Genomic DNA, 24991 nt, shown 5'->3' with positions numbered 1-24991 from the left:
ATGACAACTGAAAAAATGAGTGACCTCCAAGCATTAAAACAAATGCTAAATTTGTCAGTCGAGTATGTAAAAATTCGGGAATTGGAAGTCGACAAACCTTACACGTTAACTTCCGGTTCAATTGTTTCTACCCAGTATGGTCCCAAGGTACGCCTGTTGCTCAACGCACAATACAGTCTATTTTTACCAGATCGATACGCTAACATGTTATCGGACGAGAAGCTATCTATTTTAATCGAGAACAAAACTCAAATCGTGTACAAGGGGACAAAGGAACTTCTTGGCAAGAAAACGAAGCACGTAATATAATTTGTGTAGCGACTGCGGGGCCGTGAAAAAAAAAATCTCAGAATATTTATATATAAATAACATACCGTAAAAAAACTACACAAGAAAAAAATATCAGAATATATATATAAATAACATACCGTGAAAATAACACATAGAGCATCAACATGAAGCCCAAGGGTGTCGTGTACCAGATACCATACTCCAATCTGAAAAATCTAGGTGCCCTCGATGGGTTACTCACCAAGAAACAACGTGAGAAGAAACGTTCTTGCTTGTCGAAAGGACATGGAATGAAATTGCTGCTCAGCACACCTCAATTGAGACGGTTGCAGCGTTCGCGGAAACAGCAAAAAGTCGGAGGTTTCATATTCAGCATCCCGGCCATCCTAGCAGCATTGGGGGCCGTTGGAAGTTTGGCCGGCGGAAGTGCCGCCATCGCGAAAACCGTCATCGACTCGAAGAAGAACAAAGCAGAATTGGAAGAACAGAAACGTCACAACCTGGCCATGGAGAAAAAAGGAGGCAAGGGCGTGATGAGAAAGTTTAAAAAAAAGAAACAACGGCACTCACCAACCGAGACATTGAATCTCTGATCGGACCGTTACAAATCAAACACTTCAGAGGAGTTTTCATGTCCGACTCGTTACCTTCAAGCGTGAAAAGAAGAGAATGCGGAGTAGTCAACTTGGACGGTCAAGAAAATCCAGGCACGCATTGGATATGTTACCACAAAAATGATGATAAAGCATTCGTTTTCGATTCTTTCGGAGGTGTTCCACCTACAAATTTAATTTATTATCTGAAAACGAACAAAACCTCTATATACTACAACGACGAACGCATTCAAAATTTCGGAGACGTGAACTGCGGCCATCTCTGCCTCTCCGTGCTCGCGTTTCTCTCTAAAATAAATAACCCTACGATCAAGGATTTCCAGAAAGCATTGTGGAACCTCAAACAGCATTACTAGGATGGGCGTGTTCCATCTCACGAGCGAATCTTCAATCTTGAAACTCACGCTGCACGACGACATCGTCTATCCTAAATCCGTGGCTCTGCGTGCATTCTACAGCATGTACCTCATACCTAACGTCACGCAGCACAACAACAAAATTAGCGTCGGAAGCGAACACATCGTCGTCACGCCAGGCCAATACAATCTTTCCACTTTGCAAGCTCAATTACCCAAAGGCACGTACCTTTCTCAAAATTCGGTCACGCACAGAGTGGAAATCCTATCCGCGACGGAGACCGTGGACCTGGGCACCATGGGAGAACTTTTAGGTTTCGAGAACGACACCAAACTCGAAGCTGGCATCAAGCACGTAGCAACCAACATTCCTAAATTCTTGGCCATAGAGACTCTGAACGTACACTGCAACGTGGCGGAAGGTATGATCACGAAATCTTCGGACGGATTATTAGGAAGTCACAAGCAGACGGGAATCATAGCCACTTTCAAACCAAGTTCCGAGTTCATGGAACCGATTATCTACACGCCCTCTTCGCCGATCTATTTTCCAGTATGTCGCAACCGCATAGACGACATAGAGTTGGTGGTGACGAACGAGAAAGGAGACGTGGTGGATTTCGCAGGTGCCACTACGACGGCCATCGTGGAGATCAACGTATAATAAATAACCATACATGTAAAATGGAGCAAATCGAAAGTTACGAATTGCAATCTTTCCCTCCCAACCGTCGCACGTTCGCCAATCTGAACGAAGCGAACAGGGAGATCGAATACGACGTGGACGTAGGCGACGGGTTCATTCATCCTCACAGAGCGGACCTTTACCTTCAATTCGACGTGGTGAAGAAGGAAAGCGGAGACGCGTTTCCCGCAGCAGCAAACTTGATACTCGTGGACAACTTCGTGCCTCACCTGTTCTCGCAGGTGGAGGTGAGGAAACACAACACCGTCATCGACAGAATAGATTATCCAGGCATCACGTCGACGGCAGTGGGAACGTTGAAATTATCCAAAACGGACGCAGCGTACTACCAGGCCGGGGGATTCGAAGCCGGGACCAAAATATCGACGAGAAGTCACACGGTGCTTTTTCCCATGCGTCTGCTGCCTGGTTTCTTCTCGGACTACAAGGAGATTATGTGGAAGGGAGGACTGAGGGTCACGTTTCGAAGAGCGGCCAACGACAACGACGCACTGATGCGATACGCTACTTTGGGTCCGGACGGCACCACGCCGATAGCCAACACTTTACCCGAAGCAGCAAAATGCGTCATCCGGAGCATGGAATTGAGAATGCCGGTGGTGGAATACGAAACGAACTACGCCCTCAAGTACAAAGCGGAGATCTTGAAAAGTCCGCAGGTGCCGATTCACTTTCACGGTTACCAGTGCGTGCAGAAAATGGCGTCGGGAAGTCACATGGAATTCGACGTGACGACGCAGTTCAACAACATACAGTTCGACATGCCAGATTTCGTCGTAGTGCTTTTTCAGACCGGGAGGGACAAGAATCAGGAAAAAGATTCCAGCAACTTCGACGACTGCAAGATCAAGAACATTTATCTCAAAAATGGACGCAACGAAGTGTTCCCGCGCGAGAATTACAACCTCGACATGACAAAAAACGATTACCTCAAACTTTACGAAGCGTTCTCGGCTTACAAACGCGTGACCGAGGGAAGCGTGGACATGTACTACACGCCCAGCGAGTTCAAAGCACGGAGACCCATGACCGTCATCAACACATCTAAGAGAAAGAAGGTTGTGGTCAACGATCGAACCAACATCAAGATCGTCTGCGAGTTCCACGATGCCTTGCCCGAGGATACCCTATGCAGTGTCATCCTGATTGCAGAGAAGTCCTTCGCCTACGACGTGAAGAACGAGAGGGTCACAGAGCAGTTTTAACAAGTTTTTTAACATCTTTTCTTGCACAAATAAGAAATTTTTTGTACTAGCACAATCAGGTACAATAGCACAATACGAATTTCACTAGTTCAGATCAGTTACAAATATCAATTTTATTAGTTATCAGTTACAATATCTTTTTTGCACTATAGCACGAGACAATCAGAAAATTTGCACAAAAAAATTTGTTGTTGTTTTTACACGTGAAAATTAACAATAAAATTTTTTTTTTATCGTTTCAGATGCTGTCGAAACATCAAAAAACACATACACACGCACTAGAAAAAAAAGCATGCAACTTTATTTGTAACACACACATATTCTCCATCTTCATCAAGAAAATATTATAATAAACATAATTATTTTTATCTATATCTCACAATAAAACTCTATATCCAAAAATATCACAACATCAAATAACACTAGAGTCGTTAGTACACGTTGCATGCATTACGGAGGTCCTCTGTAGGGTTTCATGGAAGTTTGGGGGGAAAAAAAAACACGTGAAACCCTACAGAGGTGCGGTTATCTACAACCGCAGCCATTAGAAAACTTTTACTTTTTTGGCTGGGCACCACGCACCCTGGCGAGGTTATAGGGGCCAGGTATCCTAAAAAACAACAATTATTATTTTGTTTGTTTGTTTGTGTCACAATACATAAGCGCACGCGCGTGTGTGGCACATTGTTTCCCCGAGAGAAGTTTACAAAAATCACGATATATAAACATTGGCCTCTCTCTTTTTTTTTTGCGACTTGGAAAAAATTTACAATAAGAGGACATCGCTCACCACTGTTGCCAGCCATAAATCTCTCTCTCTCTTCATCTTACAGCAAAATTGGCATCTCTATTTTTTTTTTAGTTATAAGTAAATTGGCAACACACTCTAGTTAATAATGCTACATATTATACGCACACACGCACACACATACTATATTACCATCCACCCGTCTCTCTCTCTTTTTTACGGCAGTGCGTGTTTGTTGCCAGCTCTCCTTGTTTAGTGTGTGTAGGTTGGCAAAAATTGCTTTATGCACTGTAAACCAAGCCTCAAGCAATTTTTGCCAGCTCCTTGCTTTAGGCTAGGTTAGACCAAGAAAAAAAAAGGCTGTAGGTGAGCTGTCGGTTGTTTAACTCTTCCCCCTCTCTCTCTCCTCTCTTTTTTTTTTGTAAAAAGTTATGGCAAAAGTACCAGTAGGTTGGCAACCTTGTTTTATGCACTGTAAGGCAAGTCTTAAGTAAAATTGCCAGCTCCTTGCTTTAGGCTAGGTTAGACCAAAAAAAGCTGTAGGTGGGTGTTGGCAGCTGTCGGTTGTTTAACTCTTCCCTCTCTCTTCCCTCTCTTTTTTTTGTAAAAAAACTATGGCAAAAATACCAGTAGGTTGGCAACCTTGCTTTATGCACTGTAAACCAAGCCTCAAGCAAGATTGCCAGCTCCTTGCTTTAGGTTAGGTTAGACCAAGACAAAAATCTTGGTGATTTTTTTTCGAGTAGGTGTTGGCAACACTGCGAGCCCCACTTCCGGTTGCAGAACTCTCAAGCAATATTGCCAGCTCCTTGCTTTAGGTTAGGTTAGACCAAGAAAAACCTTGGTGATTTTTTTTCGAGTAAGAAGTTGGCAACACTGCGAGCCTCACTGAGCCCCACTTCCGGTTTGTGAACTCTCAAGCAAGATTGCCAGCTTCTTGCTTTAGGTTAGGTTAGACCAAGAAAAACCTTGGTGATTTTTTCGAGTAAGCAGTTGGCAACACTGCGAGCCTCACTGAGCCTCAATTGATGACGTTGAACTCCCCCACTTCCTCTACTCAAGTTTGACTGGTTTTGTTGAAGGTTATGCTTACAATTTTTTAAAATCATGTTTCGTATTAAAAATTTTACATCTAGCAAAGAGAGAAAGTGTACACATACTAATGCAGCAAACGTACTAGCCTAACTTATTCGAAATACCTGGATGCTAAGAACACTAACCTTGAATGATCTAACAGTAATTAAATCCTATGAAAATGGATTTACAATCACACGGAAAATGGAAATATTAATGCAAGCGCCTTACTTTAATTAAGAAGTCATAGCAAAAAGCAAGAGAACACAATAAATCTCATGATCTATCATGAGAATATTGTTAGAAGAAATTCGTATTCTAAAATCCTAATTTAATCCTAAACCTGGGCTGGGCTACTTTCCCAGAGGCAAAGCTGCATGTCACCAGGCGCGTCCCCAGGTTGCGGATAGGGGAACGGCCAGCAGATATGTTGGCTAGCTGGAAACAGTCGCGGACAAGCAGCAGCAGGATTAGAGGAGGCAGCGAGATGTGGAGTGGCATCTACATCTCAGTAAATACTGCAAGACTCAGAGGAAAATCCTGTGATGTGGCGAGGAAGAGCCGCCACTTTAAAAGCTCAGCCCCTGCTGCCTTGCAGGGAAGGGAAGGAACCCTGACAGAAAACCAAAGGGGCAGAGAGGGCTAGTGTTGCCCACGGAACGAGACGAGACGAGACTTTGGTCTGTCCCGTCCCGTCTCGTGAAAATGCTGTCTCGTCTCGTGTCTCGTCTCGAAAATATTCGTTTGTCCCGTCTCGTGTCCCGTCTCGAAGGGTTCTGTCTCGTCTCGTCTCGTCCCGTCTCGTTTTGTCTCGTCTCGTCTCGTAAAAGTGATCCGGGATATCATGCCAACAAAAGTCAAAAGTAGCAGAAACACGAAATATTTTTCCGGAAAGTGGGATAAAGCTCCAAATAGTTTACCCATTGCGTGGTGAGAATAAATAAGGTTCGTTCGTAGCGTTCCTCTGAACGCGGGATCTTCAATAGGGATGTAGCTATTAGTACTAGTTGATGGTAGAGACAGCCCTGAACGGGCAGGTACAAATATCTAACTATTCATTCAAATAGACTCATGATTCGTTTCTAGACTGAAGTGAGCAATGCAAATGGCAGAATGGGTGTAGACTAGCTTACCCTGTTCGGTTTAGAAATAAGACCAGTAGCTCCTGCTTCTCCGATGATTCCAGATTAAAAGACCTCGTGTCGCTCTCATGCGCACGTATTTAAACACTCGCTTGGCCTCTCGTCACCTCTTGCCAAAGGCCAGTGTTCTTACCATTTCCTGTAGAAAGCTTATTCTACACATTTCTGAGCAGGAGCTGACAAGGTCTGCCAGGGTCAATATTTCTTAACCGAACAGGGCATGGTACGACACTCCCTCTTGCGAAACAATTTCCAAAATTGAAATTGTAATAATTAAAGTTTAAATTGAACCTTCTGCCATTCACCAAAATTTAAAAGGTTTTTGTTTATTACATGAAAAAAAAAAAGGTTACATAAAATAAAATAATAAAAAAAAATGTCGGAGACCCTTCACCGAAAATTAAATGAAACAGAATTAAGCTCAAGCTTGAATGCTGAAATAAAGTCCTATGTTTACATTAGCCACACGCTGGAAGAGTCTTTCGTAATCAACAATGCTGACGGTTGGTCAACATGCGATATAAAGTGTTGTTTGCAGGTCCGTGGAGTCAGCGGAAAGTTCAACACACTGCATCGTAACGCGATACATGCGACTTGCTTCTGAACAAGTGCTAAATAAGCACAGAACGTAATCCGTAAGAAACCTTAAGGCCGCATGCTCGCAATCTTCCGCCTCATCAGGATGACAGTTCGAGGCGAGAGCAAAGGACCGTGGTAAACACCAAACTCCACTGGACTGCGCACAACCACACGAAGATTAAAAAATGGATGAAGGTTATGTTTGCACTTGCCACTGACGTTCTTAGCACACTATGTGTGCACACTATGACCTGAGAAATGAGACGGCAGGGCAATCCAAATACATTCCAACCCCGGAGTCCTGGGGTACGAAGCACTGTTCTGTGATATACACGGTCCTTGACCGATCATTTTCACTGGGGGACCGGATTCGAATCCCGGTGTGGAAAGTTCTGGAGTACTGTCCAGCAAAGGTCAGATGAAAAGACGTTGGCCGTGGGGCGGGCGAACACAGGGTAGTCCATGGGAAGCCACTCCAAGTAGCGTTTCCAAGCCCCAAAATATGCGTTGTCCAATGGCGAACACTGGGGGGTATTTATGATAGGCCCCCGAAAGTTCACAGCAGACGCCATTGCATACAGTAATTATGGCCACTGGTAGGATGAAACGTCACAGGTGGCCTGGCAGGTTGCTGATCCACAGGGCTGGGTCTCAACACATTTGGGTCGTTGACTGTACCCGGAAAGTTCCAATATGTGGTGAAGGACATTGCCTCGCCTTACAGAGCAAAAGGGGACGATGTACATGAAAGATGTTCATGCTTCTTCTTAAGGGGATAGAGTCGTGGGGTGGGGGGGTTTGCTCTGTAAGATGACATTTCTTCTGATGTTTCTGACGCTGTTCCAGTCCTGGGATGTCACTTGGAATAGGATTTTTGGGTGCTGCTACGTGACATACACCGCTGAAAACCAAAGGAGGCTGGTGAGCTCCAAAGCCTTCAGGAATGCGTTCTTCTTCCGGCCTCAAAAAAAATCGCTGGACTACTTTCGAGATTCCTTGAACTCTTGGAATTCCCGAACAGGGTAGGAAACAGGTTGTACATGGTAAAAACTACATTGCTCTCAGTCATTCAATATTTAAAAATATATAAAAAATGTGTAAAGGAATCGTCTTCTATAGGCAAGTGAAAATCATGAGTAAAGATAAGTAAATTAAAATAAAATAAACTGCCCAATAAGTGATAAAAATTATAAAACAAAGTTTGAATGAAGGCTAAAGAAAATAAAAGGCGGAAAATGTCATTTGACGCCGTAACACTGGAACACCATTAAAATGAAAATCTGACTTCATCAAAAGTAATATATGTATATATTGACTAAATTATATATAGCCCCTGGCTTCTCCCAAATATAAAATAATGTGCAATATGAAACTAAAGTTATGACATGGCACTATAAAATAAACGAAAATATGTAGGATTAAATATTGATAAATATATAAAAGTAGTATGTAGATGGTATCAAATATATCCCCTGGTATCAGAAAATTAACCCGACGAAATCCATTAATATCATGTCAGAAGTGTCAAAGCATTGTAAAAAATGAGGAACTGACGAGAAAAAAAAATTAACCCAAAATTTGGTAACGTCACAGCTGTTAAAACGGACCTAACCACAAGTAAAATAAAAGAGTAAATGACATGGCTCCAATGACCTTAAAATCATTAATTACGAAAGGTACATAATAGAATGGATGAATAAATCAAGGCGACATAGTGACGCATTGTTTGCGCTTGCATACGCCTGACGTATAGCATAAATAAACAGTTAAAATGAAGTTCCAAATTAGTAATAGGATAACAGTAAATTCAAAACTGAAACTAAACTGGGTTATTGATTTAGAAAACATTTCTTGGCTATCTGTGAAGTAAATTTACGGTTCTGAGAATAAAGGGGGAAAAAAATATATATAAGGCATTGCGTTAAACAGAAAAGAGGAATAATAATAATGCTATAACCCGCCGTGGATTTTCTTCGTCACTTAGCATAAATGCTCATCGCGTAAGAGATTACACTTGACCCATGACAACTGTAGGCGTCTAAATCCACTCTTTTGAGTTTTTAGCCTAATAAGGTAAACAAAACTACTGTTTATGGTCGCCTTAGGAAAAAAAATTGAAACGGAACCGTAAATGAACATCATGACGCCGGGCCGGGAGAAAATTATAGGATTTCGTATGATATTACTTCAACTAAAGTCTATGACGTGTGGGAGATTAAAATATAAGCACAATTACTCGCTATTACCTACTTTACGAAGATTAACATGAAATTAATCTGTAAGAAGTAATTAAATTTCATTCTGGAAACTTTTGAAAATTCTGAAGGAACGAGAAAACGTCGCATAAATAAGTGCCCTTGAAAAGACTCTTATTCTCGCCTCTTTGGGAGGCTAGGAATTTCAGTGTCGACGCCAGCTGAGTGTAAAGTTCATCTACAACAAAGAAAGGTGTCATCAAATTCTCTCTCTCCAAGACTGAAATAAGATATGTTTCTTCCGCTAACTCGAATGTGAAAATTTCCGCACGGAAATCTGGTGACTTACATGGGAGGAAAATCCTGGACTTGAGTCTTGCGACTGCACATATCCTGAGTTCGAAGGAACAAAAGGAAAACAACGAATGAATCGTGCTTTCGGTGCAGAGATTAAACTTGCGTGTTTAAACCTATCGTAAGCTGACGGAATGTAAACGTGATTATACCTAAGGGGAGGGCTTGATTGATTACACTATTCGCAATACTTCATCGTTATTTAATGAAAAAAATGACAACCAGATTTGCCTTAATTTAAACAACCTTTTTAACTTTTATCGCTATTTAGTGATTTAGTGATTTGCGATGCGATTAAATAACCACACGAAATCTGTTGAATAACGCTAAAGAATGTTTATTTAAACATTAAGGAATGCCGTAACTTGAAATATAAATATCATAATATAAATACACATGAAATTTAAGGTATTTAAAATTCAAAGCTAGAAAACGCAAAAGGAGGAATATTAAGCTATCCTTTAATAAATAGCTGAAGGAGACAATAAATATATGGATAATAACAAAAAAATCTCGTTAATATGTGAAATACTCCACGCCTTGAATACCGCTTACGTCTCGTTCTACTTTTCATTACAAGTTGGCTTACGCCTAACTATGGTGTTTTAACAAACTAAAAGTCATGCAGACTAAGTCATTCTTATGTCATTGCAGTACAATGACAGTGTCATTCCTCTTGCTACGGGTACCTCTGTGTACACAATTAATTCGTAGGGGAAGACATAATTAACCTTAAAACTAATGGAAGGGAGCGTCACACTTACTACCTTTAGTAGCGGACATCATTGCTCCTCTATTCCTTAAAACATATATATAAACACTTGCGCACTCTTTTATATTTCACTACCGGTATTTCTGCGCGTACAACTAAAAACACCTATTATTATCCCTTAGCTAGAACATTGAATCAACGAGCGGGTTATACTCTAGCCGAATGGTAGCGTCACTCTTACTACTTACGCCAGCGTATAGTAGCGGACATATAATTGCTCCTCTATTCCTAGAAATATAATTAGCGTTTCGTTTTTTCACATATTAACTTTACTTTAGTAAAAAAAATATTCCTTAAACAAGGTAAAAATAAAAATGCTCTGCGACTGACTCGTGTATTCTCTCGACTATCTCCTTATCAATTTGCACTACAATTATTAGTACCAAGGCTCCCATCTTCGGGGCGAGGAGATTTCAGTCATTTTAAATTACGAGTGAGTCGACCACTGATCCTTGTGCATTTCAAAACTATGCGTGATAAAATTAAATATCCTCCTTGCGATAATCTTTAACAGTTTAAACGTAAAACACATAAACACAAAACGGCGTTACTTTTCGGATCATTAACAAGTTACGGTCTGTTTTAAAAATATATATGAAATTGAAACTTTAAAGGACTTTAATTAATTAAAAACACAATTAACTTCAGCAATACTCTCTGCTGTGACCCACTAAGTACACACATCATGGTGTGATTGAGTCGTATCGTTTATAGCCGAAATATCATAAGTCACGCACCAAATTTACGTTTAAAAAAATACCAAATTGTATTTCAAGAGACTACTGCAAGGACAAGGGTCATCAAAATCAAATGTCACTTTCAAAATTTTGATAAAATCCTGGGAATTGATGATAATTTCCCAGGTGGTAGTTTTGTCATAGCCATCAGGCCCTGACCGAAGGTACCGGGTTCGAGCGAACCACGGCGTTACTAGGAGCGGAATGACAAGGGCTTGTCGGTAGACGTGCCCGGGCTGGCCAAATTCTGGGTGGAATATGACACTCGAATGTCCGACAGCGAACCTTCCGGCGCGCGGAATGACGGACGTACCTTATGCCACATCGCATCGACGCGGAAAACCGCGACGAAGCAAGGGCGCAGAGCTGTAGCCTCATTGCCCGTGGCTACCAAAGGAAACATTCTATTTTCGTTTCCTCCGCATTGTAATGTGCTTTAATGCTGCGGGTGATTAGCCTATTGGGTGGGTGTGGTGGGTAAGGACTGAATTAAAGCTGATTATTGACATTAACCATCATTAACATTAAAACTGCGTGCTACGCAGCTTTCCCCAAAAATAAAGATTCGCGGAGAAAAAACAATTCTGACATGTCACTATTTAACAAATTTCAATTTTCATTTATTTCAGAGTGAAATAAATGAAAAAATTCCGCAATTCCACTACGTAGCTCTAATTTTCATCACAATTCCGTAAAATGGATGAAAAGCCCAAGCATCTCACCACGTAACGATGCCTATCCTTTCAATTTTCATGTCTGTTTAAGAAAACAAGTCTTTGACGCTTTTTATTTCCAAAAGAAAATGAAAAGGCCCGCATCAATCCACCACGTAGCGTTCCTCTGAACGCGGGATCTTCAATAGGGATGTAGCTATTAGTACTAGTTGATGGTAGAGACAGCCCTGAACGGGCAGGTACAAATATCTAACTATTCATTCAAATAGACTCATGATTCGTTTCTAGACTGAAGTGAGCAATGCAAATGGCAGAATGGGTGTAGACTAGCTTACCCTGTTCGGTTTAGAAATAAGACCAGTAGCTCCTGCTTCTCCGATGATTCCAGATTAAAAGACCTCGTGTCGCTCTCATGCGCACGTATTTAAACACTCGCTTGGCCTCTCGTCACCTCTTGCCAAAGGCCAGTGTTCTTACCATTTCCTGTAGAAAGCTTATTCTACACATTTCTGAGCAGGAGCTGACAAGGTCTGCCAGGGTCAATATTTCTTAACCGAACAGGGCATGGTACGCGTTAATCACGAGGACATCAATATTAAAAATGCTAGGTATCTTATGAAATCTACCTTGTGTTTTTTCTCGCTTCCATACAACTGTCAATGCATCGTACATAAGTGAGTGCTCTTTTTCATTACTGCTATACCTTTTGGAAGTCTTCAAGTGTTTTCCACTAGACCTTCTTTCTTTCTGAATGTCGAACTTCCGTGCACTATGAAAATGTACATTTTTTCTTTAAATTCTAAGCTTGGCGCTGGGAGCAACAAAAAAGGTTTTAAATGTGTAGTACGAACGCAAAAGACTATTCAAAATTGCAATAAGTTACTTAGTATATTACAAATAGAAAGCATTTATTGTTCTTAATATTGTTAAACATCTTCTATGATATAAGTTTCAAAAAGTGTTTCTTTGTGATTTTGTCCTGTTTCTTACGCTCAGCTTATGACGCACATACTTTGTTTTCCCTTTAGCCTCTAAGTCCGGTACCACCACCGCTTGATCTAATTTATCCTTCGGCAGTCACGCATCTAGAAATATATGTCGGGGGAGGGTGTCCGAGCCAAGTGTTTCAGAACAAATGATAATAATAACATCAACGACAACAATTAAGCAAATGTTTAAATTAATACATTAATATAATTCATAGGTCTATTCACTTGAATATGTAAATTAATTAATTCTATTTTTGTTATTACATGCAATGTTACAAAGATGGTACAAGGATAGTAATATAACAGCACGAATATTAGCTAATATCTAGCTTACGTGTAGTTAAGATCGCCAAAATTTGCATAAAAACAGCTGTCCTGGCTAGGAAATTAATGTCAAAAAAGGTGATGAATTGAAGATTTGCTGAATAACAAACAAGGATGTTAAATCCAGTTTACGAAAAAAAAGTTCCTAATTAATATTTCTGTACATAAATCTTCATTGATACTCTCATGCAAAGCCGTATGATCCCAATAGAATCCTTGTTTTCTAGTAAGTTCGGCAGGAATAAGTAACCCTCGATTATGCTAAACAAATATATTTTTTTGTTTAGCTAGAGCAATGCAAACCTGCATTTAGTTTATATCGCATATTTACAGAGCCGTGCCTCCTGAAGTTATAAAAATCCCAACTTGATTGACATGCTATAGTTGAAAAAAATATGTTTACATGCACAAAAAGTGCATCATTATCAGATTATGCATATAACGTGTTATTGGAATCAACATATTTGTGTAAATTGGGTGCCTCCCCGATGGCGTAGTAATAATGTCGAGGTCTTGTAATGAACGGTCCTCGCGTTCGATACCCAATGGAGTCACAAAGTGGATCGGATCGCACTTTAAACTGTAGGTCGGTTCGCGATTTAGCCTATTTGTGGACTTAAAAAAAATTAAAAAAATTATCAACCTTAAGAATATTCGAATCCACTAATTCACCCGCAGGTAAGTCAAATTTCACGTATCCCTATTCATCCTCGTTCATAGACTTCCTGCAATACCTTGTGAATGTGTGTTATATCCCACCAGGTGCGAGAAATGTGCAGAGTTATTCTTTCCCTGTACTGCGTTACTTCTTTTCATAACAGTAGGTCTATTCTAAATTCTCGTTTTATCTGAACTTTTAAAAAATGTGCAAAATACGTCTCTATCTTTAAACAACCACCCTTTCTCATGTATGTGTAAAATAATCCCACTCTGTCTCAGAAAACCTCTTCCTACAATCAAATGGCGGAAACAACTCTCAACAATTATAAATTTATGCTTAAATTTCCTATCATTTATACAAACAGTAGCACATATCACGTCCTTCGGTGCAACACTGTCAACAGTTAATGTTACTTTCCTCGTCCTAATCAATTTACTTCCAACCAGTGACGGCGCCAGGGAAATGTGACTTGGGGGCGGGGGGCGGAAGGATGGCAACAAAATATTGTAAGGGGGCAGTCACATTAAAACGCCCGAAAACACTACACATATATACATATATAATTATACTTATAATAATAATAATTATTATTATTATAATTATTAGTATATTCATGTATGGTGTTTTGTGTTTGTCTTTTATTTAGAGTGGACGTTTACTGCCTAAATTTACTTCTTGATTACGAGTTTATCTCCACATGATTCGTTTTAATAAAGACATTAATTATTTTTTATTGGTAAGTTGCGTTGTCGCTAGTGGCCTATTTCAGTATTGGAAGACATTCATAATTTTATAATTCATCGTTTTTCTTGAGATGAAACTACTGATATAAATATTTAAGTTATAAGATAATAATATAAATGACGAAAAAATGCTTCGAAGAGTTTAATTTTCTTGGAAAATAAACGTTACGTTGGAAGAAATTAATCTTCTTAAGTATTAGAAACAATGTGAGGCATTTAGTGAAGTGCAATTCTCCCGTAGGAGAATTCTGCTCTATGTGCTTTGGAGAACACATTGCCCACCCTTGGTACGTCCAGGACTTGACATTTCTTCTCAATGGCAAGAACAGCCAAATGAGGCAGTTTGCATCCAGCATCCTGTTTCGAGCAAGCTCAAGCAAGATTTTAAGGACAACCATCTTCGTAACGCTGAAGAGTTTTGGGCAAAATTTGTGTTTCACCTTTCAGGGAAATGTTATCACAGGATAAAAATCAGACAAATGTTTCAGTTATCTCATAATTCAAGAAATATTCTGACCCTGGCATTACTTACTCATATTCTACCATTCCAGTAAGTCTGTGCTATCCAATTACAGGCACTTATGGAGTTCGTGGGAAGAAGATCTTCGATTTTGATATGTACGAAAAAGAGCGAACCTGCATCTAATGATTGAAGAGTGGCAAATCCTAATATGCGTCCTTTTACCTGCCCGCGATATGTTTTGAATCGAATTTTAAGTGTACTTTGCATTTTAAGGTTCACGTTCAATACATTTCCAAATAATATCCCCTCATTAACTTCAAGAGTATCGAAGAAATCCCCTTTGTTAAGGTTTCCTCAGACTCATCATCTCGAAATTCAAGTCCCTGAATAGTAAGAAACCGCGATGAATCCACAACTGACATGTAGTGACGGGTTTTCTTCGATCACCTTTGGTCCTGGGTTCGATACCCAGTGGAGGCACTTTAAACTATAAGTCCAGTCCCGATTAGCCTTACTGTGCATAAAGTGGACTTAAAACATTAAATCAACTAACCAACCAAATCTTGAATAAACTTTGAATGTCTTTTAATAATTAGCGTTGTCACTAACGACCACGATTAGAATAAATTGCCCGTACTACAGATGATGTCTTGTGGTCCTGAAAATATTCGTGATGTTTTAAAACCATCCACATTCAACACTTTTCCCAGTTCTTAAGACTGGTTAAAACCTAGGTTAATCTCGGCTATTACAGGACATAAATGAATGAGAAATCACCTATGCCCAGGTCGGCGCTCGAATCTTGAAAGAAAATCACACACACATAGCTATATACGTATATACTAAAACAAATCAATATTTGTTAATCAAGTTGGTATTATAAGCAGGAAAGTGATATCATGCAGAATACACCACTTTGAAAAGGTGAAAATCGTCATACTCTTATAAATGAACTCTCTTATTATTCTATATTTCATTAACTTCAGTTGGGGGGGCGAAGTGTCTGACATGGGGCGTCCCCCTACCCCCCTCTGGCGTCGTTACTGCTTCCAACCCTCTAATAACTTCGCTGCTGATAGCCTCACCTTCGAAATGGAAGCTTGTGTGTCGGCGAATAATACAAAGAACTTGTGTTCACTGTCCCTCTTTCATTCAAAGTCTGCCGTTTTCCTTTTCAGTTTTTCCTGCAAAACGTCGTCAGCAAGCAAACCAAATTACAGAATTTTTATTACCCCTCCCTTGCATCAACCTTCATTCCTACTTCAGGCCTGGATTTATGGCAGTTACCCGCTCCTGCAGGTCAACCTCGCCCCTATGTTTGGTGATTGGCCCCTGAAGCAACGGTGTCCATTGTTCAAAGCGAAAGCTCTGTCAGTGGGGAACGGCGAAAAATAGTCTCGGAATATACCCTGGCCATAAACAGGTTCCCGCCACCCTGACATTGCTCTCAGCTTCCCTCTGAAATTTGAAAAACTACTTTGTGAAATTTGTTTTGAAGGCTAAATTCACAGAATTAAAATAACAGCTACACATTCCTTCATCTGATTTACAGAAAGGCTAATCGGGACTGGACCCACAGTTTAAAGTGGGATTCAAATCACTATGTGCCTTCACCGGGTATCACACCCGGGACCCCTTCATTACAAGGCGACGACGCTAACATTGCACCATCGGGGAGTCCCCTCGTAGAACAACGTTTATTTCTACGGCGATTATACAGAACTCTGTGCCCTTCTTCATTTGAAATCTATTCTATATCAGACTCGGTATTTCGTTATTACAATCCAAGGAATAGTATTCTCCTTAAATAAGAAATAAATAAATAAAAAAAAGCATTGGAAATAATCTTCAAACGGACGTAAAGAAATCGAATCCAACCACCTGTAGATTGCCTGAGGGAAACAACAAGAATTTTCTGAACAAAGACCTTTCCGAAATTTCCATAACATTCTAATAATTTCGCAACCCGTGCAAATAATCATGTGGTAAAATGTTGTCATGGTTCCCTGTAAACACTAAAATCACCAAATTAGTTATTTCCATATTTCCCGTATTTTCTCCTCCTCTTTAGCTCCCAGCTGTTCGGAGTGGGATAAGGAAAGATTATTTGTCCCTAATTATTTCCTTCTCTTAGTCTTGCTAATATCTTGGATTCCTTAAAAAGTTTCCCAACAACTCCTTATCAATTTGTACTGCCATGTTTCCTACAATGTTTTCCTACATCCTAATAACTTCACTTCTGTACACCCTTTGATGTAAAAATTAAATAATAATAATAATAAACTCTATTCGTCGGTCCGTTTATCTTTCCAACCTATAAAGCTGAGACTATTTTTACAAGATAAATCTCGGACTCAGACACTCCACGATGTTTTGTTCCCTCCTTCCACCTTCTCTACCTGCCCTTTTACTTGATGTTATTCAGAATTGTATTAGTATCTGGAGTACTATCTTAACATAAAGTTATTAACCTGGAATAAATTGAAAAAAATGGGGAGTAACGTTGTGATTCGAAAGACTATAGAAAATAAGTTTAGGTATTCAATTCATTCACTACTCTCTCTAGAATAGTCTTCTTTTGACTTAAAACACGCTTATCAACGTTTCTAATTGAAATACTTTATTCCAAGCAAACAAGTATTTGCAACTGATCAAATATTTTGCTTTTATTTTTTCGAGACATTCGAGACGAGACGAGACTTTTCAAAAGCCGTCCCGTCCCGTCTCGTCTCGTCTCGAAAACGAGACGAGAAAGGCATTCCGTCTCGAATTTCAAAAGGCTTGTCCCGTCTCGTGTCTCGTCTCGTTTTCGAGACGAGACACGAGACGAGACGGGACATGTCCCGTCCCGTGAGCACCACTAGAGAGGGCTCCGAAGGTGTAGTGAAGCCAGTCTCTTTATGGGAGTAAACCTCAATCAAAAATCCTGGTCATCCAAGTATGGGGGTTGGGGTGGGGCTGATAACCCCACACCCCAAAATGAGAAAGGTTTCGAAACCGGAAAAGGAGCCTCGGAATGGTAGCCACAAATGGAAACGACAAAGGCAACGGAAAATGGATATGAAGATTGGTACATGGAACGTCCGAACACTCTATAAACCAGGGGCAATAGGAGGTTTAATACAAGAACTTAAGAAATATAACATCCAGATAACAGCCGTACAAGAAACAAGATGGAAAGATAAAGGAATCACTGAACATAGGACTCATACAATTTGCTACAGTGGAAAAGAAGGAGGAGGAAGAGAATTTGGAGTGGCGTTTATAATTGATGAGAAGATTAAAAACAATATCCTGGATATTAAACCAATCAGTGAAAGAATATGCTCCTTAAGAATTAAGACCAGGCTTTTTAACCTAACCTTGATAAATGCCCACGCTCCAACAGAGGAAAAGGATGAGGTAACAAAGGATTTATTCTACCAACAGCTGGAAAGAGTCTATGATTCAACGCCTAATAATGATAAAATAATAGTCTTAGGAGACATGAATGCCAAAATTGGAAAAGAGCAAGAATATAGAGGAACGATAGGTATGCATAGTCTGCACAATGAATCCAATGAGAATGGGATGAGATTAATGGAATTTGCAGTAAGTAAGAACATGATAATTAGCTCCACTATTTTCCCACATAAAGATGTACACAAAAGAACATGGATATCACCGGATGGTCAAATATTTAATCAAATTGACCATGTTCTAATAGATAAAATATTCGCCACAAGCGTATTAGATGTAAGAACCATGCGAGGAGCACATTGTGGATCGGATCATCATCTAGTAACAATCAAATATAGATGCAGAATGAATATAGATTTTAAACAGGCATATGATAGTGTACTGAGAGGGCAATTGGAAAACATACTACGGACATTTAAAATACCAGAAAAACTGATTAAACTGATTAGTCAGACAATGACAGGAACCAAAAGCCAAATTAAAATACAGAACGAACTCACAGAAGACATAGTAGTGAACCAGGGATTGAAACAAGGTGATGGACTTGGTCCTTTACTTTTCAATATGGTTTTAGAATATATAATAAGACAAACTAACATAGACAGAAATGGCACTATAGTATATAAGACCACTCAGATAATGGCTTACGCAGACGATGTAATTATCATTTCAAGAACAATGGCTGCAGCAGAAGAAACATATACTCAATTTAAAAATGCAGCTAAAACAGTTGGCCTACAAATAAACTTAAATAAAACAAAAATGATGATCCAGAGTCGAAAGACCAAGGCATATGATGCAAGAAAAACAATATCAGTAGGTGATGACGATTTTGACCTAGTAGAAGAATTTGTATATTTGGGAGCAAAAATACATAAAGATGGAAATGAAAGCTATGAAATCAAAAGGAGAATAAATCAGGGGAAACAAAGTTTATTTTTCCCTATTGCCGATATTCAAAACCAGGGAAGTACACAGAGTAACTAAGGTTAAACTATATAAATCTATAATCAGACCAACATTGTACTATGGAAGCGAGAGCTGGACGTTCAATAAGAAATCCGAGATGGACCTGGATGCTTTTGAAAGGAAAATTATGAGAAGAATATGGGGACCAGTAAGAGACAGAGATGGATGGAGATTAAGATATAACAATGAATTGTACCATCTATACAAAGAATTATGTATATCCCACTTTATTAAATTTAAAAGACTAGAGTGGGCAGGACATGTCCAAAGAATGGATGCATATCGTATACCCTAGATAGTGGCTTATAGTACAATAGGAGGTAGAAGATCTGCAGGGAAACCCAGGAGAAGATGGATGGAGGCAGTGGAGGAAGATGTGAAAGGAATGTTAGGAATGAGAAATTGGAGGAGGAAAGCATTGGACAGAGAAGCATGGAGAGGCTCTATTATGGAGGCCAGGGCTCGATATCGGGCTGCAGCGTCAAGAGACAAGTTGTTTTTCAGGATACGGCGTAAGTTTTAGGAATATCGGCGTGTGTTTCATTCATCCCTAACATTTACTTGTAACTGTACTTGGACATGTATTGAAATCGTACCATGCTGACATATAAGTGCATATTTATATTGCCCCTTGTAATTGGGGATATTTAGAACAGGTGGAGATAAAAATCTCGCTCTCCTACTTTTATACAGAGTATAAATTTAAATACTGTGCAAGTGTAGGAAGCGAATCGTTATTCAAATTCTTTATAAACTAGTAAATATTCACTTTAGCAACTTGTCTACAGATTTTCGTTCTACATTTCCAATTACCTGAAATGTTGGTGACGCAAGTACACATTCATTTTATTACAGTTCGCTAACTACATCGCAATAATCATAAAGATTTCTTCTTGTCTTTGACAGAAATAACCGACAAGGAGAAAACATAACATCCATTACTGAGTACAAAGGTACAAAATTATCCACAATGTATTTGTGAAATAGGTTAATACAATTGAACGAAGTCGTAAAATTCCATTGATACACATCCATTATATTTCTTTCACGTGATGTGTATCGTTGGATTAAAGAGGAAATAAAAAGTAGGCTTAATTCAGGAAATGCATGCTACTTCTCTCTTCACAAACTTTTGTCTTCTCGTTTAATATCTAAGAAACTAAAATCTAAAATAAGACAGTAATTTTGCCTGTAGTATTATATGGGTGTGAAACTTGGTCCCTTACATTGAAAGAGGAACATAAATTGAGAGTATTTGAAAATAATCCTTAGGAAAATATTTGGACCTAAAAGGGATGAGGAGACAGGTGAGTGGAGAAGGTTACATAATTTAGAACTACATAATTTGTATTCATGTCCAGATATTATTAGAATGATTAAATCAAGAAGACTTAGGTGGTCAGGCCATGTGGCACAAATGGGAGGGGAAAGAGGAGTTTACAGAATTCTTGTTGGGAAACCTGATGGTAAGAGACCTGTAGGAAGACCAAGACAAAGATGGAGGGATAACGTTGAGATAGACCTAAAGGAAATCGGTAGGGATGGAAAAGAGTATATAGATCTTGCTCAAGATAGGGACAGATGGAAGGCCTGTGTTGCTGCAGCCATGCACCTTCGGGTTTAAGAAGGCTAGAGAGTTAGTTATGAGCGAGTTAGTTACAACTCGCTCATTCAAATATATGTATTTCGCCAAAACACACGACTAATCTTTTGATGTCATCAGTCCTGTGACGTCATCAGGTTGCAGCCCGTATCATTACCTTCTCTATCTGAAAGCCTGATGGCTTGCTCTGGTCACGTGACTAAGCGTCAGCAACTGGAGGCGAGATAGCCGCCACGTTTGAGTTGCTTCTTGGGAATCAATGTTGGACCTTTTTAGTGAATATGGAATTGTAATGAAAATTTTTGAACTGTATTCGAGTTTACATGACGTGTAAATATGGTTAAACGTACAAAAGGTATGGTGTATAAGTGTTGTGTGCTCAATTGCAGAAGAAATTATGATGAAAAAGGTAATAGTAGAGTTCACATTTCTTCAAGATGTTGCTGAAAATGAGAAATGTTTAGGACAATTCCACGTGATTCGGTTCGAACGAAAAAATACAAGTTAAGTAACAAAAGTTTTATCCTCATACATAAATAACAGAAATAGTTCATGATGTAAAGATTTCATGTGTCCGGAATAGGCATCTAATATTCTTTTGTATTTGGTCAAGTTTTATCTTTCGTCAACAATTCTTTTAGAAATAGCAAATAATTTACCCTGAATTACAACGTTAAGATTAACGTTAAGATGCGCTTTTGCTTATGATTGCAAAATAATTAGTTTCAAGATTTAGTCAACGTTTAAAATATTACGGTCATGTCTACCAAAGTAGTTTTGTTAGAGTAAATGTTATACAAGCATTCGATAACATATTCATATAATTTACAAAAAAATTCAGTTTCAAAATATGCTTAGTGAAAGAAAGCTGTACAACTGGGCCAAATTGATACATGTGTACATTTACATTCTTATTTTACTCCGCTTTTATGCTTCTTTAGGCTAATTGGAGGGTACGATGTGTAACAAGAACTTCGATGAAATATTCGTGTGTAAAATTATCCAAGAATATATTATTTATGTTTCAAACACAAATGTTTTTACACAGAAAGCATTTTATTACCTAGCTATGTTAATATGAACGACAAGTGTAGTAAATTTTATAAAATTGTTTCATGTGTACTGTTATTATTTTATTTTTGTCTTTGTCAAGCTTCGATGTTTGTAATTTTGGTTTTTAAATCAGTGATAATGTTTCATAATTCACTAACCTTCATCACGATTTTATTAACAGAGTGTAAACACAGTGTAAGGAAATATTCCAAATGAATGCTAAGATCGAAATATTAATCTGTTTTTTTTTTCAATGAAAATGTTGAAATTTTTAAGTTATTGTCACAGATCTTACTAATGACAATGAAAAGATGCAATTTGTTTATTATCTTTTGTTCAATAAAGTCAAAAGAGTCAAAATTACAATGTGACAAGTAATTTATGTTTAGTCTTTATTCACAGAAATGTAACATTGCCTTGTACAAATTTCTTTCGCATTTTCTGAGAGGTTATAGAAATTAAGTTTTTGTATTGAGATTGTATAGCTACACAGAATATCTGTATTATCTGGATGATTAATTTTGGGTAAAGTTAAAGAAAATTTAATTGATTAGGTATCTTGGCAAGTTTACGGTCAACCTAACATTCGGGGTTTTGATTTAATCCATTGATTTTTACATACAATAGTTCATACAAAAGCTGTAATGAATTTTACTGTAGCTGACAAATATTCCGGATAATATTTTTGAAAGAAATGCAATGTTTATTTATTTCCGCCAGGAAGTTTCTAACTGATTTCAACTCTTTCTTGGTGCAAGGTAGGAATTTTTGTGATGGCCATAGTAACTTCCTGAATGAAACTTTTGGTGTAAATATTCAATATTCTATTTTCTTCTAACTATATTCGTCGGGAGGGTAAATGTCAAAATTTAACATCATAAAATAAAATAAATATACCTTAATTCTTAAGACGATCGCCTCCAGATGATGACGTCTTGACTGAGCTCTGCGGCCTGAACCTCAAGATGGTCTTGCCCGTATACGGAGTATACACGAAGTATACGCATCTCGGAGGCCCCGGTTCGATACTCGGTGGAAGCACATTGCACAGTGGTCCAGGACCCTACTTAAAACTGTAGGTTTAGTCAAGAGTGGACTAAGAACTGACTACAGCTTGTTTTTCGAAAACTTGAATTTGGGAGAAAACAACGCCGAAAAGTGCCCATCTACTTCTCTATACCTTGATACAACAGAATTTCGAGTTATGAATTGGACCTCTTTTGTTGACACGAATTGTCAATAAACATAATGAAGAAATATCATTTAGGTTCTGCGAATTGAATTTTGTTTCTAGTGTTTAATAGTTCTTGAGATATGTATGGTTGATGCTTCAGTAACTGAAACAGGCTACCGACACACTTTTCCCAGCTACACATTAGTAACCAAAGCACAACCGCAGTCATGTTCAAAAATACCATAAGGACTAAAACTTTTCTTGAATCTGGGTTTGCGGGCTCCGTTTTGAGTCTATTTTATCAAGAAATCGTCACTTTTACTTCCCTACTTATCCCTTTCTTTAACAGGTTTTGCCTCAATAAGAAAAAAAAATGTGGTACATCATTAACTAAAGAGTTCACGAGTTATTCAATACCTACATAACTTGACTACCAACGTGCGTTCACAAGTACCCTTGTGATGCTCTTCAACATGTTGATTCTTCCGCAGCCTGAATGCATCGCAAATGTGTTGTGCTCTTTCTTGAGTGCGTTCGACTAACTCGAGTGGAAGCCATCAGAGCTGATCGCAATATTTGCGGATACGGCAACCGTTGCGTGGCTTTTTGCTGTGGCTGAAGCCAAACATTGTGTGCAGATACTTATCAGTTACTATTCCGCTACTTGTCGGACAGTCGACGCAAACAAAACATTGAGTGTTGTTATGAATTCTATCTAGTGATTTAGCACAGTGGTACCCATGCACCCCCAGGCCAATGGCGCATCCCCCCAAAAATCATATCATGTGTCCCTCCCCGCCCTCAAACCATATCGTAATCCCCACAAAGTATTTAATTACGAAAGCGTGTCTACCGAAAGTAACTTATTCTTAGCTTTACTGAACACTATTATCCGTACCAGCTAACTGTAGACCAGACGAACGAGAACAAGTCTCTGCGCAAATAGTGACGCGAGACGGCTCCACCAATGAACAGTGAGAGAAACGGGATTGTGTAATGGGCGACGGGAGTTTACCCGATTTCTCCTTCGCTAAGCAGCGTTGCAAACTTTTGAAAAGGATAATACCGAACGCACATAGCAAACGGACCGTATTTTTGTCTCCAGGTCCGTACGATTGGTTTAAGAATTTCTTAGGGAAATATTAGGGATAAAACTGCAAGAGCATATTTTGACAAGCCGTGCATTTAGCGTACGGACTAAGGTCTGGACCGTACATCCGTACATGTACGGTGAGGACCGTACGATCGGCAACGCTGCGCTTTCACCACTCGATTTCCTCCTCCTCCTCTGCCGATATGCGCGGCCCTGCTCTACAGTTAGCTGGGTCCGGGTATATACTTGATCTACCCCTTTCCCTAAACAGGGGTACCCATCACTCAAATCCGCCCCTAAAATCGTTCATCATAATTCCCCCAAACATAATTTGGATGAATACGTAATTATTGATGTCTATTTGAATGAAATACCATGTTAAACTGTCCACATTTTTTAATTGATCGATTTTCGAGAAAAAAAAAATTAAAGCTTGCACATTGATTGGTTAAATGTAGTAAATTAAATTATGTAAATATGCATATAAATAGTGCTTGTGAGGGTTTATGAAACTCACAATTTGAGTATTTAACACAAATTGTTACACAACTTAAGATAATGATAAAAAATTAAACCTTGGCGAACCAAATAACAAGTTCCAGCCGTATGACCGATTCAAATATTGTTTCACAAGACATTACAGAACCCTAGCCAGAAATTCTTCTAATTCGCCTAAGCTTAGGGCGATAATATAATAAATACGGTCCCTCTTTCAAAGAACTCACCCCCTCCCTTGTTTTCTTGGGGTAAATATAATTATTTTAGTAACCTATAACAATTGTTTCGTGGATTTTATCTTCAATGCAAATTTGACTTGTTAAATAAAGTTTTCCTGTGACAAGAAGTTAGAAATGTGGATTCGATATATTTTTGTTACAAATTATGCACCTGCTTTAAATTAAGCAGTACCAACACTGAGAATTATATTTTTAAGAAGTGAAGTTATTAATGAATATCGAGAATATCGCTTATGCCTTGCAATGCAGCAATATTTAGTCTTTTCCAGCTCTCTT

The sequence above is a fragment of the Lepisma saccharinum genome, chromosome 9 (genome assembly GCF_977018435.1).
Source record: "Lepisma saccharinum chromosome 9, izLepSacc3.1, whole genome shotgun sequence".
Classification (NCBI taxonomy): Eukaryota; Metazoa; Arthropoda; class Insecta; order Zygentoma; family Lepismatidae; genus Lepisma; species Lepisma saccharinum.
This window is presented reverse-complemented; position numbering follows the sequence as displayed.